At 35.2% G+C, this 17,189-nt stretch overlaps 1 protein-coding gene across 23 annotated transcripts in view; it reads left to right on the top strand.

Annotated features, from left to right (window-relative positions):
- BAZ2B (bromodomain adjacent to zinc finger domain 2B) overlaps positions 1 to 17,189 on the top strand; it is a 381,813-nt gene that overhangs the window by 69,256 nt on the left and 295,368 nt on the right. For all 23 annotated transcript variants that reach the window (XM_078070865.1, XM_078070858.1, XM_078070860.1 and 20 more), the window contains one exon: positions 4,426 to 4,785. The gene's annotated coding sequence lies outside the window, so the exon portion shown is untranslated. The remainder of the gene's footprint in view (positions 1 to 4,425; positions 4,786 to 17,189) is intronic.

Here is a 17,189-nt window from a genome sequence, read left to right as displayed (position 1 = left end):
CCCTTAACTCCCTCTGTTTTCAGTTGGTCACCAAATCCACATTTTACCTCAAAAACATCTGGCTTTAAATCTCCAGTGCCACTGTCCTTCACTATCTTTCTCATGAACTGTTTAGCACTTTGGTCATACTACAGTTTATCATTTGCACTGCCTACATAGTTGTTGCTCCCTAAAAACAAGGTTGATCATGTCACTCCTTTGCTGACTTTTGTTGGCGCTCAGGATAAATTCAGTCACCTTACCATGGTATCTTAGGCCTTTCACTCTCAGGTCCTACCCTCCTTTTCCTTCTTCATCCCTGGTATTCCATACCTCACAATGAATATTCCTGTTTCGGTGAACTTCTCATTAGTGGATGGACACCAGGCTTAGTAGCTCTTTTTATTTAAACTTACAGCTTCTTTTACTTAGGATCTGCCCCTCCGAAGCATTGCCTGGTAGGCTGTCGGTATTTGAGATGCAGTTCAAATGACATCCTTTTGATAAAGCTTTTTTTAGACTCAAAGTCAGAATTATTTGCCCCGTCCTCTTTATTCTAGCAAAACTTTATTATTTGTATCTTTATAATGTGATTTATGTGAGTCTCTAATCTCTCAGGAATTTCACACTTTCAACATCCACCAGAATGTGAGCTTTTCATGTTTTCCCAGTCTCTAGCAGAGTGCATAGCATATAGTGAGCACTCAAATGTTTGTTCAATGAATGAAAACAAATAACTCTTCATTAGTTTGTACTGATTGAAACTGAAACAAGACATGACAGTGGCCAGCTTGTTCTACTATTGAGATCTTTCATATTGGCTTTTTGTATCAGCCTTCCTAGACTTTGTTCTCTGTACATACATGTCAATTCCTTATCCTTTGAAGATCCATGTATAATACCTATAGTAATAAATTAGATACCTAATCATCTTTATCTCTATATCTCCCTATTTGAGAAGTTCTATCTTGGTCTTAAAAATAGATGCTGCTTTACAGAAGAAGTGCAACAATTTACATATAGTGATGGCATAATTAGCATGGGATAGGTATATATCTTATATAGAATTTCAGAAATAATTATCAGTAATATTAGAAAAGATGTTTGTTAAATTCTTTTGCAATTCTGAAGATGAAGTACTAATTTAGATGATTATTCTAGGTAGAGAACTAAGTGCTACCATAGTCAAATTATTTTATAATTGTAGTAATTATTCCCCCACCCTCCAACTCTATGACTGTGTTGTAATCTTTGAAACAATCAAATGTGATAACATAAAGAAGGGAAGGAATCATATTAAAAAAATAATTTAAGCACAATTTCATAGAGGGTAGCAAATACTAGAATAATCCAGTTTTAAATTTCTAGTATACTTTTTTTAAAAAATCAGTTTTAAAGGTATAAATTGGATAATTAATATATTTGAACTACCAAATAGCACCAAATTATTTTAAATATATATTTAAATACACAATTAAAGCTTTTTTATTGAAATGTAGAAATTCATCTTATGAATATTAGCTAATCTGAGTTTTTCATTTATCAACTATTTTGTTAATTATTGATTTCCATTTAACTGCATTTCAGCCTTAAGAGTGTTACAAAAATATTTTTCAAATTATTGGAATAATGTATAGTTTTGATAATAAGTATAGTTTTTAAATATTTTAAAGACAGTAAAATCAAGTTCTTTATTATCATGACTTTTATGCTTTATTCCAACATTCTGACAACACTGAGTCTTATTTTGTACAAGTTACTTTATCATTCACCCAAGGAAAAGACAACTTTGTGTTATATATGGCTGCAACTTGAAATTATATATACATACTCTTAAAAACATTTTTTGGATTATGATTTTAAAATCAACCAGAAGAATGATAGGAATTTTGAATATGAGTTTTTATTTTTATATAAGTTTTTATATAAGTTAATCACTTTTATTACCAATGTACCCAGTGTTTTCTGTTGATTAGGTATATATTCAAAATTTAATAAGTGAATTTTATTATATCAAATGTTTTTCCCACAGGTTTCTTCTCTAAAAACAGGCAATATAAATTACATATCCTTATGAAACCTAGTGTTTGAATAAACAAAGTACCATCTTCAACTCAATATCATTTCAAAATATTACTGGAACCTAAAATTGAAACTTATTTTGATGTATTTGAAGTATTTAAGTATCCTTAGTTTTCCAAATTACTCAAGTGTGCATTTAACTTTATTTCAGGAGAGGATTCCGTATAAAAATTGAGGCAACTTGAATCTAGCCCTTTTTAAAAAAATTTTTTCAAAATTGAATACTTTCTTAAAAGTAATGCTAGTGATTAAATTGTCAGAAATGGATTGTTGAAATATTAATAATTCTTTATATATAGAAATATCAGTGAGTTGCCTTGTTTATTTCCAAATGTTTTAAAATACTGTTTGAGTAATGACCGCTATTATTTAAAACTCATGAACTTTTTTTGTTAATTATTTTGGCTGGAATATCTAAATGCTAGCATTCACACTTATATTTTAATCTATATTTTTCTTCTGGAACATTATTGGTGAATTTTGAGATTGTAGAACTCTTGACCCAGTCATACATGTACAGAGCTTGGCCTCTGAGTTAATTAAATATGAGTTAATAATATATTATAAGGAAATTATTGTCCTTATTACAGTTATTAGGTAGTTACTCAAATTATAGCTTCAAAGGAATGCAGAGCATGGAAAACTCAGGATTAAATTATGCATTTGAACCTTAGGCCAGCTTTTACTGTAGAGACAGTTTTCTGCTAGGAGAGAAATTGTATGTCATTGAAATTAAATGCTTTTCTGGGGATGGAAGGTTCCAGTTTTTAATGAAATTACTGAGTGTGGTGTAGTGAAATGATTAAAATCTGTATTCCGGGAATGTGGCAGGGAAAAAAAATCAATAAGTGCTAGCGCAGCTTTGCTGCTCAATGTGAATCCTGAGAACGAAATAAACTACTACAAAAATAATAATTAAAAACATATCAGCACATTAATTTATTTAGCATCAGTCTCCTGAGACATCATCTTCACTAATTTTTAGCATACATTTTACTGTGTAATGAGCAGCCTTTTTTTCAGATATCCCTATTAGGCAGGCAGTATTTCTGCCCTTCCCCCAGTGCTCCTGCATTGCAATCATTGTACTTGCACTTATTATGTTACAAATGACCGAGGTAAGGCTGACATTCTCAGTGCATGCAAAAAGACCTAGTCTGCCAAGCTTTTTTTTCCCCCCTAATGAAGCAGCTTTGTGAAATCTCCCCATGTGTTAATACTAATGAAGATCCTCCAGCACAATTAAAATCACAGCCAGTGGCTGAAGAGGAAACATAAAACAATAGCATCTTTTAAGATACATTTATCCACAAATGTATGTACAAAATATACATATATGGTCAAGTTATTCTTCTGTGGCTTGCCTTTCACTTGCTCTTCATCCTGAAAATTAAATCATGCAATTTTTAATTATATAAACTTGGAGACTTTAATGTGTTCTGGGGGAAAAAACACTACCTCAATAAAAAAGATTAAATTATATATATTCTTGTGTAATAAAGCGTTAGCCAAAGTTATGGCTTTTTAAAAATCATTTTTAGGAAGCTATGGGTTGTGTACCCAGGAGGGAATAGGGTGTATTTCACCTTTATTTTAACTTCATTGGTTTCAGGATGTTGGGATTGGGGGGTGAGGGAGAAATGTAAGGGTAAACAACAGAAAGTTGGGAGATTCTGGGGGTAGACAAAAAGCATACCTCCTGTGTAGTTTAAAGATGGAGCAATGAGCTACCAGTTTTAACTTGATTTTTTTAAAAAAGTGTTCAATTCCTACAGTTAGCTACCCCCCCCCTTTGACTTCAGAAATTGGAGGGAAAAACTACAATTGAGATTACCTTTTACAGTTTTAACTTCTAACTTTAAAACGTTTTGCAGGTTTAACGTGTTATATTTAAATTTTAATTCCGTGCATCAACACTACTGCTAATTTAATTTGCCCGTGTTTGGGCAGCAGCGTTTTATCCCGGGACCATCCTGCGTCCTGCTTTTTATTTCGAGTTCTAAACATCCACGAATTCCTGGCATATTAATTTAGTTGGTTTACAGACTTCAACCGAATTCTGAGTTTACAGACAAAAAAGTTTAGGTGGAAATGGTTAATCTATGCTCCTTATTGTCCAGTTTACGTTTTTTAAATTAGGTTTCCAATCCTATTTTCTAGAGTCCTACTTTGGAAAGAAAAAAATATTAAGTTTCTTAACTTTTTCCTGGGACAAGGATCGGTTGCAAACTCAAAGCTACAGTATTCTTGGGAGGAAGAAGCAACCCCCCTCCCTCCCTTGGCTCCTTTAGGAGCTGATAGGTCATTTATTATTGGAACTGAAATGGTATAAACAATTCTCTCTCTTTTTTCCCTTGTTAACAGCAACTTTCATTGTTAGAGAGAGGAGAGAGAGAGAAGCCTTGTTGGTTGACGTCACTTGGTTCATGAAGCCTTCGCCTAGAAGTGAAGCTGCTGAACAAACCTTGAGAAGAATCATCTCCTGCTTCAATCTGCTGCTGGATAGGAACTAATCAGAGAGAGGCGGAAGGCGGAGAAGGAGGGAGTCAAGGGCTTTCCCGATCACAAATCTCACCTCCACTCCAACTCTCTTTATACTTTCCTTGCAAAAATAATAATCGCGATAAGGAGGTGGTAGGGTTTCCAAAAACAAAAGTCGTAACCTTCAACCATCTGGGGAAGGCAAAAATCTCATCCACCGCAACTCTCAGTTTGAAAGTAAAGGTGAGTTCAAAATCTTCGGGTGTGAGGGGTGCGGGTGAAGATGAAAATTCCAAATGTTACAAAGCCGGTTGTTAGCTGAACAGGAGAAACTACGCTCTTGCGAGCGGGGACTCCGGAGTGGCTTCTCTCGAGGCGCTCGCCCTGCCCGCCCTGCTCGCCCTCCGCGGCTGTTTACCCTCGCCGGTCGGTGTGTCTCTTTGTTGTGCTGGCTGGAAGGCTGGGGCGGTGCTCGGGGTCCCGAGCGGAGTTTGGGGGAGGAGGACGCGGTCCTGGGGGGGAGGTGGGGGGTGCGGTCTCCGGAGAATGTAAACTTTATTCCTAGCTGCCAGTGCGGGACTTCGGTGCAGCAGGGCCGCGGGCAGACGCAGCCGCCGCCAGTCCGCCTCCTTTGTGCCGGTCGCCCTGCTCGGCCGCCCGGGCTGCGCGCCTCCTCCTCCCTTCGGCTCCCAGCGCTCGGCTCCCAGCGCTCGGGTTGCCACCAACAGTTTTGCTTCTTAAAGGATAACCTCTGGCGCTGTTGCGATCGCCGTTCCTACCCCGGAGTATACGCTGCTCCCCCAATCCCTGCCGGGGTAGTTTCAAGATACCCCCCACCCCCCCAGTCCGCCTACTGCTGCCCTTTTTTGCCTCCGCCCCCTCTTCCCTTTAGGACTGCTGATCTGCTCCTGGCACCCCCACCCCACCCCCCCACCCCCCCACCCCCCGTCCGGGCCTCTTTTGCTTTCTCTGTGTAGCTTGGAGCTCCAGAGTTTACAGAAATGGGCTGGGGTGGGGGGTGTTGTAATGGGGGCAGGTGGGACCGGGAAAAGAGCTGGATACTTGGGAAGATCTATGCTTGTACACAGGGTTAGAGGAGCACAGCTTTTCCTGCAGTAATGTCTGTCTCCTAGCAGTTCTTCCCCGGGAACAACCGCCAGCCCTCAACTCTTCTTCGCTCTTTTAATCTTCTTGTCGCTCCCCTCCCCCCTTTCTCTTTCGCGGCTTTCCTCCTGTTAAAGTAGTTCCATGAACCCCAGAACTGGGACTTGGGAAAGGAAGGAAGTGTTGGGAGAGTAAGAGCTGGCTCTGTTGTTTGGGCGATTTTCTCTTTTCTCTCCCTCTGTATTTATCTTTTGTGTGTTGCTTCCTTATAAAGAGAGAAGCAGCTGCAGTCCTTGGCCGAGTTGTTGAAATTTATCCCTTTGTGTATATTACAATATCCTCCATTTTTTTTTTCCTGCCCTCTAAACAACAAGCGTTTCGCCATCTTGGGCAATTTTTATTCCCAAGTCTCCCTTTTTTTATTTTTGAGAAAGGGAAAGAAGCCCTAGAAAGGCAAAAAGTGTGTCTGGATTAGACTCAAAGTTTAGGGAATGTTCAGGGGGCCCAGTGACGTCATGTAAACTTTATCGAGAAATTTTCCCAAGAGAAAATTTTTCACCTAATTTTTTCCCGGTTTTAAAGGACCGTGTAACTTACTGGTTAAAGATAAGTTGTGTTGCTTATTTTGGGGTCTTGCACTCAAAATGAACCCTCAGCGTCTACACATTTTACGTTTTGGTAACAGGTGGAAAATTATGTGCAAAAAGATGGTATAAACTTTTATAGTGTCATTGGTATTCACCTAGCTTTTTGTCTACGTGTTTTTTTCTTTAAAGGTTTCAAATGTTATTTTTAATCAGTATATTCCTTTCTCATTTACTCCACTCTGCTGTGGATTTTTCTTTAATCGGCTTGGTTAATATTTTACGTATAATTATTTTAGATTATCTAGATCCCCTTTTGTAATTAAATAATCTATTTTTTTTTACATATTTCCTTACATTTTGGAAAGATAAAACTATTAAAATACCTGGAGATACTGGATACTTTTAAAATTTAGTAGCAGATATTAAACGATTGGCAAAAATGTATTTAAAAGCAAAATTTATTTTAAAATATATTTTATAACTTCAAGCTGTAAGCTCTTTGTCAGCCATTATGAAAAAATAAACAATAAAAATTAGTGTTGTTTTAATTTGCTTGTCTAAAATAGTTTTTTATCTCACAGAAGTTTGGTTGGTCACATGACCAAACTTAATGATACACTGACTGGTATATAAATAAGAGGTACTGTAAATTGAATGGGAAAGTGGAATTCTGTCTCCTGTAGTCATTTTCAGTCAGCATATTTACTTCTAACAAGGACATGAAACTGTCTGTATTTAATTTGCATTCTCTTTGTCTTCTGGGTTGGGGAAAAACACTGACTACAATTAACTAAAAAAAACCAAAACTAATAGAAACAATTCTGAATACACTGAAAAGGTTTGTCTAACATAAAAATTTACATTGTATGTAGTAGTATGTTTTTATCTCTGTAGCAGTCTTCTTTGGTATTATTTGCTGTGTTATTTATCTTGGAATTTTTTTATGTAAAACGCTATATAGAAAGCTTGACTGAATTGAATGTCTGCCATTTATGTGAATTGTAGGTAGGTGAAAAATGTTTAAATAGTTAAGAGCACATAGAACAGATGGTTTTAAATTATACATGCAACAAAGGACTAGAAGATTTGGCAGATTATAAATGGCAAGCAACAGAGGATAAGCAGTTTAAGAAAATGGTAGTTAAGTACATTGGATGTCTCACACCTATTGTAAACACTGTACATATTGTCACTATGCTGCATAATCAATAATTTAGACAACCTTGAGGCACTTGTAAGTTTCAGATAGAAAAAAGTCAAATTTTACAAATGTTTGAAATGAATGGTTGAATGTAAAATTATTTTAAGCCTGTGATGACAAATAAGAGTCTTATAGGGGAGGTGATCAAATTGTATGCTGTAAAAAGAAAGTTATTTATCAGGACTTAATATTGTATTCATATAATGGTTAGGAGAGAAGTAGGAGTAGGCAGATATTTTAAAATCCAGAGAATAGTATCTTTACTGTTCCTATATGTTAAATTATTGCTGAACTATAGTAGCATTTACTCTTTCAAACACTACTTAAAATATTTTTAGAGTATTCAGTCTTGGAAATGCATTTATTAGAATTCTGTTGGCATAATTTACTAAGTACTTATTAAATGAAGGAAGGATGTATTTCGGTATTATTTTTTGAGTTTTGTACATTATGATAATTTTTCCTGGTGAATATAGTTTGCTCTCAGTTTTTAAAATGTAAAGATTTTTATGTAGCTTTTGCCTTTCTAGAAGAATCTGAGTAATTTATCATTTTTCAAGATTTAAAATAACAAAGTATTCAAGTTGGCAGAAATTTGTTTTTATTTTTATGTCATTTATTTAAAATGCGTTTAAGTCTGTAATGGAAACCTTGGAATTTTAATTCTGTTGCCCTTTCTCTCATTTCTTTGTTTGCATGTTTATTATAGAACTGCAGTGTAAAGGAGCAGATGTTTTGCCAAACATCCTGATGTGTTGCTTTTTCTTATGGGAGTGCATAACTGTTCCTTCTGATGCATCAACTTGACAGCTGGTTGATTTCATGGAGCTGCTAAGAAGCCATTAGTGGTGTCATTGAATTGAAACAGAACAGTCACTCCCAGCTTGAACTGCAATTGTTAATGTCTTTGTTGCTACTTTTGTGTTACTATACAAGATGTAGGATATCACAGTTGCAGGAAAGTTCCTGTTTTCTGTCTTATCTCCTTGAATTAGTGAAAAAATGTGTTAAACTTGATTACATTTAGGTTTAAAGATTTCTCAAAAGAAAAGATTTTAAATTGTAATTTCTGAGTTTCTGACCTAGTCTTAGCTAGGACTACCAAAAGAAGTGATTTAACACAAAGTAATGTGTGATTTTGACCCCTAGTTGAAATAATATCTTAATGATTTTTAATATACTTGATATCCTGAGGGATTAATTAAATTACCTAGTTAGGTATTTTAAGAAGTTTTTGATTATATAAAATTAAGTATTTCATACCATAAGGTTTTAAAAAATTGTGCTTTATTTAATAAATGTTGACTTGTTTGATTAAATATTTCTTTAAACTTTTGTTGCAGAAAGTAATCAGAAGAGAAAAGAATTATTGAGGAAATGGGCAATTTTATATTTAATTTTCTCTCTAAGGAGGTGAAGATAGTAAATAATTGACTAGTGGTCATTTAGTGATTTTAAAAATTGAAATGATATTTTTATTATACTTAGTAACTTCTGGTGATAGTTTCAGCTATCAAACTATGGAACTAAAAGGTGTCAAATCATCCCATTGATACTTAAGTGTTTTCTACTTATTTTATTTATTTATTTATTTGATAGGAAAGGAGATAGGAAAGAGGAGGAATAAGGAATGACCACTCCAACAGAGAAAACATATTTTTTAAAAAATGTGTAAAAAAACCTTTAGGATAATAAGTTTAAGGGTATATGATGTAGTTTACCACTATGTCAGGAGATCTTTTCTAGTTTTAGTATTTACTCATTTTTAATTCTTTAAGTATTCTTTAAGAATTCTTTTAAGAATTCTTTAATTCTTTAAATCTTTAAGTACCATAAGCATTTAAATAATTTTTCAAAGAGCATAAAATTTATAACATATTTAAAATAGTTTGCCTTTAATAAATACTTAAAATGTGAAATTGGTGATTAGAATATATGATTTGCTGAGTTAAATGCCATTAAAAGGACTTCCTATACAATATAAACAAATTGTAAACACTTCTAATACACTGCTAAGTGATTCCAGAATTATGATTTCCTGCAATTATAAGTTTATAGAGATGTTTTCCTTTTAAATAGACCATGCATTACTAAGACTTCCTTCAGGTAATATACTTTCTCAACTCTTTTTATATAATAGCCATACAGTTCCTTAAAAAGAAAATCATTCTGTTACCTTAGCCTATGATTCAATTTTTAAGAAATATATTTACTCATATTGTGTCAAGGCAGATATTCATATAAACTAAATTATGGTAAATTATATATTAAATGTAAACTTTTATTTTATTTTTTTTAAAGATTTTATTTATTTATTTGACAGAGACACAGCGAGAGAAGGAATACAAGCAGGGGGAGTGGGAGAGGGAGAAGCAGGCTTCCTGCAGAGCAGGGAGCCCGATGTGGGGCTCGATCCCAGGACCCTGGGATCATGACCTGAGCCGAAGGCAGACGCTTAACGACTGAGCCACCCAGGCGCCCCTAAATGTAAACTTTTATTTTAAAGGAATCTCAATGCTTAGCTCATTTTTACAGGTAATATGGTCTTAATTGTAGTGCAGATCAGCATCCCATCATTGAAGTAGGAATTTTTCTACATTTGGTTATTCTAAACAGAAGAGTCATAAAAAGTTTAAATTTTCATTCATAAGTTTTTCTGTTGACCCTACTAACTTTGAAATTATGGGCAATATGTATAATTAATTTACAGTTACATACGGAATTATAAAATATTAGCAACATCTTTGCTGAAAGAAAAACAAAATAAATTTACAGGACTTTCAAATCTGTTTTGAATGTTATGTGAATTGTGGCAATTCATAATAGAGTCTGAGATGTAAAATAGTTAATAGTCTTGATACTTATAGTTTAAACAGTTTTAAAATGAATAGGCTTTTATAAGAGTATGAGGTAAAAATACAGTTTTTATCCCACATATTTAAAAATTTACTGTATAAGATGGGGTGTTTTCTCTTTCTTTAATTAATGCTTTTAAAATAGTTGTTTTTATAATTTATGAAATTTGATTTGTATTTTGGTTTTTGAATGCCTTTCATTCAAGAAAAGAAGTGTTAGAGATAATAATAATGTAGGTAATATATAGGTAAGAACCTTTACTAATTTTGTGTGTGCACATGTGTGCATGTGTATTTAAGGAAAAAGGAGCATTTGGTTTGAAGATAATTATTGCATTGGTACTTCAGCTATGTGTAGACATAATTGTGTGTTTTTCCACTGTTTTCTCCTCTTAACACTTTTCCACAAGCATGCACTCATTAATCAAAGACGGTGCACTCCTGCTGAGGGCAGAGAGGTTCATCAAATTGGCAGTCAGTTTGGTGTAAAGAACGGTGTACTGAAGCTCTTAACTCACTGGGACATAAATAAATCTAAGGTCTTTGTATGCAAACCCTGGAGGTTAATACTGTATAATTCAATGTCCTGTCTTTGTTTTTATGATTGATGTTTTTAAATGTTTCAGGCTTGATGCAAGTCTTCTAGTAGGTCATGTCTGACATTCTGATTGGCTGAAGTAAGAAAGCATTAGGTTGTCAGAAGGACTTTGAGTATGCTGCAGAGATTTTGATTTTTTTTTTTTTCTTACAAGATCATTGTCATATTGCCTGAGCTGTTACAGGAATGTACCAATGATTGACATCCCCCACTGTGATAATGGACCCAGTGCATGAAATGCCAATAGTTTGGTCCTATTTGTTCGGAAGCTTACTGCTATTTGTATCCTTAACAGAGCTAACATGTAGAACAAGAAAAACTACTGGGATTTCTCTGTAGAAATAGTGCTGGGATTTGGCTTTAACATGAATTGGTTGCATATTCATAATTTAAGAACAGCTGGTTACAGCAAGCACATAGTCATTTGCAAGCTATTATAAACCATTCCACTCACACATGGAGCCTGTGCTTGGTGATTTTTTTTTTTTTTATTGATCTACCTGCATTTAAAATCTGGTCACTGCTGCTACAGAAGCTCTTCATTTTAGCTGTGTTTGCAACATAGAACAGCTTCAATTTTAAATATTTAATTTAAATGCTGTATAAAATGAAGAAGCTTTGAAAGAACCAAGTGTAAAAGGTCAATAATGTATTATTCATATATATTTCATCTTGACCAAAAACAAACAAACCTAGATTACACAACCATTGTAATTTTTGGAAAATATGTTTTATAATTTTGTCTTTAGATAAGTAACTGAATTATCTTTGATTTGAAAATACTGTTAATTATATTTTGCTAGTTATCTATAGTTTTAGCTAACAACACAAGCAATAGATTGTGATTAATTAGCCTGTAAAACAATTTCACATAATATATAGAAACGTGACTGTACTGTTAGTTTATGAGTGGTGTAAGACAAGATAGAAAGGAAGAGACACAAGACATTATGATTTGATTAGAATAATGCTAATCATAAAACCAGGAAGCTACTTTAATTTTTTTTAGAAGAAATCTAATGAGGAGTCTTCTGCTTTTTGGGTCCCTTCTGGAATATTAAGCACAGCTATGCTCTTACAGTATTTAAATGATATGTATAGGCTAGTCCACTTGTAATAGTTTCCTGCATGTTGTGCTGCCTAGTAGTGGCTGAAAGAAGAGGAGAAAACCTCTATATCTCAAGCTTTCAGTGAGAAGAGTGGGAGGAGAAATGTTAAATGTGATTTCAGATATCCTTGTAGGAATCACAGGGAGCTCTGCCTTGATTTGTGTATGTTAAAATAAGTGGATACCTGAGTGATTTATAAGGATGGTGATTATATTGAGCCTTCTATACAACATAGTGTTATGTTCACATGTGCATGCATGTGTTTGTCCCCATGCTAGATGATGAAGTAGCTTTCAGCACTTCAAGGTTGAGTACCACTCCTAAGAGTGCATTTTACTCTTTCTTGGCTTCACAAATGGCTGGATATGTTGGTAATATAATAGAATATATGGCCAAATTTAATCTAGCTGATAGTGGGCTGTACTTTTTTCTAAATAATAAATTCAAAGGTTATTAAAGGACAATGTGTTATGTTTTAGTTTTGAGTTGCATATGATAATAACTTTATTACACAGTTAATTTGCTATTATTTGAGGTTACCTTAGTCATTTTGTGAATTATCGTATGCCCCTTTTCTCTGTCTTTTGACTGTTGTCCTTTCAGTTATTTTCCTGCTCTTTGGAATCTCATCACAGAATAAACTGAGGAACTAAAAGGAAGTAAAATTCAAATAAGTTTTGTTTCCCTTCCTCTCCCACTTCTTGATAGATCAGAAGAAGAGAACTTCTTAGGTTTTCACCAAAATGAAGGTTTCAGATTTTATTTGTCTACCTTTTTTGGTTCTCATTACAACAGGTAATTATATTTAGATAAAAAGAAACATGAGGTAATGAACTCAATTTTTAAAATATTAGTAACCCTAGGGCATCTGGCTGGCTCAGCTAGAGGAATATGACTCTTGATCTCTGGGTCATGAGTTTGAGACCCACATGGAGTGTAGAAATTATTTAAATAAAACTTTAAAAATAAATAAAATATTAATAACCCAACAAAACAGTAGAAAGTGTAGCCGTTACTTGAAAAATGAATTGACTCAGTAATGACAACCACTGGAGAATCACTGGTATTTGATACACCTTTATTGTTCTAGTATCAATAATAGGGAAAAAAGGGGACAGCTACCTTCATTCATCAAGTTTAAACTGAATGCAGTGTTCAGCATTCTTAGAGAGCTATGGTTGAAAGTTTGTGAAAGCTCAGAATAGGGACGAGATGACTTTGGTTGGAATCATTAGAAAAGGCTCTTTTGGTTTAGGTAGCATTAAATTAGACCAAGAAAAATGAGTAAACTGAATATTTAGAGATCAGGAAGAAAGGATCCAATAAAAGAAGGGCGTTATGAGCCCCTCATAGAACAAATAAATTAAAGCTAGGTCTATTAGTTACCTGGAGTGGTTGGGCAACCTTTTTGAGGTTACCTCAACCCAAACCTCTTCTCCCAGAAGAAAAAGAATGTTATGGGATCCTTCTTTTCCTCCATTGCTTTCAAGAATGACTGCTTGGCTTTTCTCTGGAGAGGGTGGGTTAATCAGTTTCAAATCATCTGTTTCAATGATAGGCTTATTGTTTGTGGAGGCCAGTTTAAAATTGACAGAACTTCCCTTTCTGATCAGTTATTGAAATATTGTGTTTCTTGTAAGATTAATCAGAACCACTCCTTTCTCTTTCATTCTCTTACAATGCTTTATTTATTTATTTTTTTAAAGAATTTATTTATTCATTTGAGACAGAATGAGAGAGAGAGAGAGCACATGAGAGGGGGGAGGGTCAGAGGGAGAAGCAGGCTCCCTGCCGAGCAGGGAGCCCGATGCGGGACTCGATCCAGGGACTCCAGGATCATGACCTGAGCCGAAGGCAGTCGCTTAACCAACTGAGCCACCCAGGCGCCCCTCTTACAATGCTTTAAAAATGGTTTTTGTTTTTGTTTTGAAACGTAATGCATGGTTATACCTGCTAAGAACATTGGGCAAGAGAGGACATTTCTGTTTTCCTTTTCTCAGTTTACTGGTGAAGAATTAGCTTTCCAAGGGGATTCAATGACTGACTCAAAAAAATTTTTACTTTTAGTTACTTTGGGTAAATAAAGAAGATAGACTGGCTGAACTGCCAATAATAGGAATATCCATAAGGACAAAAAGAAACAAAATTTATAGCCCCTATTTGTAATTACATCAGTACTGAACTTCACTAATAATAGAAATACCATTTAAAATAGAGAATATGGGGCACCTGGGTGGCTCAGTCCGTTAAGCATCTGACTCTTGATCTCAGCTCAGGTCTTGATCTCGGGGTCATGAGTTCAAGCCCCTCGTGACCTCCATGCAGCATGTGGAGCCTAATTTAAAAAATAGCGTATGAAAAGGAAAGATACAAAAAAATTCACACACAAATGTATGAGGTCTTAATTTTCAGTGGTTAGACTTTTCCTATCTTCATGATTGCTGCACTAAGATAATGAAATTTATTTCATTTTCCTTATTTACAATGTTGTGATGACTATTCACTTGCAAGAGATGTGCCAGAAGAAAACCTTAAGACTTTTACATAATTATTTCTTGTATGATGATGTGTTTTGAGATAAAGTTGGAAATGAGTAGAAATAGAGGGCTATCTAGTGTCTGAGTTGAGAAAGAAGCCATACTTTTCTGGTTTCATGATGACATGGTTATTGACACATTACTTCTGGACTTCCCTGGGAAAAGGATTACTGTTGACATGAACCATTATGGCAACATAAGAAACAGAAAAGCCCATCTTGAGCATCTAAAAAAATCAGGGAGCAGCCTGTAAGTCACAAAATGATGTGTTTCTCCTTTTATGTGTTAGTGTAGCATACTGGAAGAAATAGGGTCTGCCAGGCAACAGTAACAGACAGAGGTTGTGGGTCAAATCTCTTTATTTTAAAAGAGGGGTTACTGCAGAGCTAAAGGAAGTGTTGCTAGGGGGTGGGTAGTAACAACATCAAAGAGGAGATAGTTTTAAAGAAGGCTTTTAAATGGGGTTAAGAGAAATGGAGCACTCTTACACAATTGAGCACTCTTGGAAAGTCTCAAGATTTTCTGCATTTTGGCCTAAGTACTTTAGCATTAACTTATGCACTGTCATTAATATTTTCAGCAGCTTAGAGAAAAGAACTCTTATCTATAATCATACCTTGGGGATTTGAAGTAGGAAGTTGAAGGGTTAGGGAAGGGCTGTGTAAACAGTAAACATCCGGTCCAGGAAGAGAACATGTAATACTTTGGCCAGTTAGGTGAAAGCTTTCTTTCCCTTCCCTTTCCAGAAAGACTGTTCATAGATGTACTGCCAAAATTCAAAAAGGAGAAGTATTGGTTTAAAGAATTTGTAAGTGCTTTTTTTTAACAATTGTATGTAAGATGAGTGTTTATTTTTTAAAAAAGGAATAGACACATGATTATTTTTAGCCTATTAAAGAGCTGAGGTATCCTCAATTCAAAGAGTTTTATTTATTTATTTTTTTATTAATATATAATGTATTATTTGTTTCAGGGGTACAGGTCTGTGATTCATCAGTCTTAACACAATTCACAGTGCTCACCATAGCACATACCCTCCCCAATGTCCACCAGCCAGCCACTCTATCCCTCCCACCACCTTCCACTCCAGCAACCCGCAGTTTTTTACCTGAGATTAAGAGTCTCTTATGGTTTGTCTCCCTCTCTGATTTCATCTTGTTTCATTTTTCCCTCCCTTCTCCTATGATCCTCTGTCTTGTTTTTCAAATTCCTCATATCAGTGAGATCATATGATACTTGTCTTTCTCTGATTGACTTATTTCACTTAGCATAATACCCTCTAGTTCCACCCATGTCGTTGCAAATGGCAAGATTTCGGTTTTTTTTTTTTTTTTTTTTTTGATGGCTGCATAATATTCCATTGTGTATATATATGACATCTTCTTTATCCATTCATATGTTGATGGACATCTTGGCTCTTTCCATAGTTTGGCTATTGTGGACATTGCTGCTATAAACATTGGGGTGCACATACCCCTTCAGATCACTACATTTGTATCTTTGGGGTAAATAACCAGTAGTGAAATTGCTGGGTCGTACGGTAGCTCTATTTTCAACTTTTTGAGGAACCTCCATAGTGTTTTCCAGAGTGGCTGCACCAGCTTGCATTCCCGCCAACAGTGTAGGAGGGTTCCCCTTTCTCCGCATCCTCGCCAACATCTGTCATTTCCTGACTTGTTAATTTTAGCCATTCTGACTGGTGTGAGGTGGTATCTCATTGAGGTTTTGATTTGGATTTCCCTGATGCCAAGTGATGTTGAGCACTTTTACATGTGTCTGTTCGCCATCAGAAATATCTGTTCATGTCTTCTGCCCATTTCTTGATTGGATTCTTTGTTCTTTGGGTGTTGAGTTTGATAAGTTCTTTATAGATTTAGGATACTAGCCCTTTATCTGATATGTCATTTGCAAATATCTTCTCCCATTCTGTCAGTTGTCTTTTGCTTTTGTTGACTGTTTGCTTTGCTGTGCAAAAGGTTTTTACCTTGATGAAGTCCCAATAATTCATTTTTGCCCTTGCTTCCCTTGCCTTTGGTGATGTGTCTAGGAAGAAGTTGCTGCGGCTGAGGTCAAAGAGGTTGCTGCCTGTGTTCTCCTCAAGGATTTTGAAGGATTCCTGTCTCACATTTAGGACTTTCATCCATTTTGAGTCTACTTTTGTGTGTGGTGTAAGGAAATGGTCCAGCTTCATTTTTCTGCATGTGGCTGTCCAATTTTCCCAACACCATTTGTTGAAGAGACTGTCTTTTTTCCATTGACATTCTTTACTGCTTTGTCAAAGATTAGTTGACCATAGAGTTGAGGGTCCATTTCTGGGCACTTGATTCTGTTCCATTGATTTATGTGTCTGTTTTTGTGCCAGTACCATACTGTCTTGATGATTATGGCTTTGTAATAGAGCATGAAGTCCAGAATTATGATACCACCAGCTTTGCTTTTCTTTTTCAACATTCCTCTGGCTATTCGGGGTCTTTTCTGGTTCCATACAAATTTTAGGATTATTTCTTCCATTTCTTTGAAAAAAATTGATATTTTGATAAGGATTGCATTAAATGTGTAGATTGCTCAAGGTAGCATAGACATTTTCACAATATTTGTTCTTCCAATCCGTAGCATGAAACATTTTTCCATTTCGTTGTGTCTTCCTCAATTTCTT

The sequence above is a fragment of the Halichoerus grypus genome, chromosome 4 (genome assembly GCF_964656455.1).
Source record: "Halichoerus grypus chromosome 4, mHalGry1.hap1.1, whole genome shotgun sequence".
Lineage (NCBI taxonomy): Eukaryota > Metazoa > Chordata > Mammalia > Carnivora > Phocidae > Halichoerus > Halichoerus grypus.
Note: the sequence above shows the minus strand (reverse complement) of the source record. Positions and strands in the feature narration are given on the sequence as shown.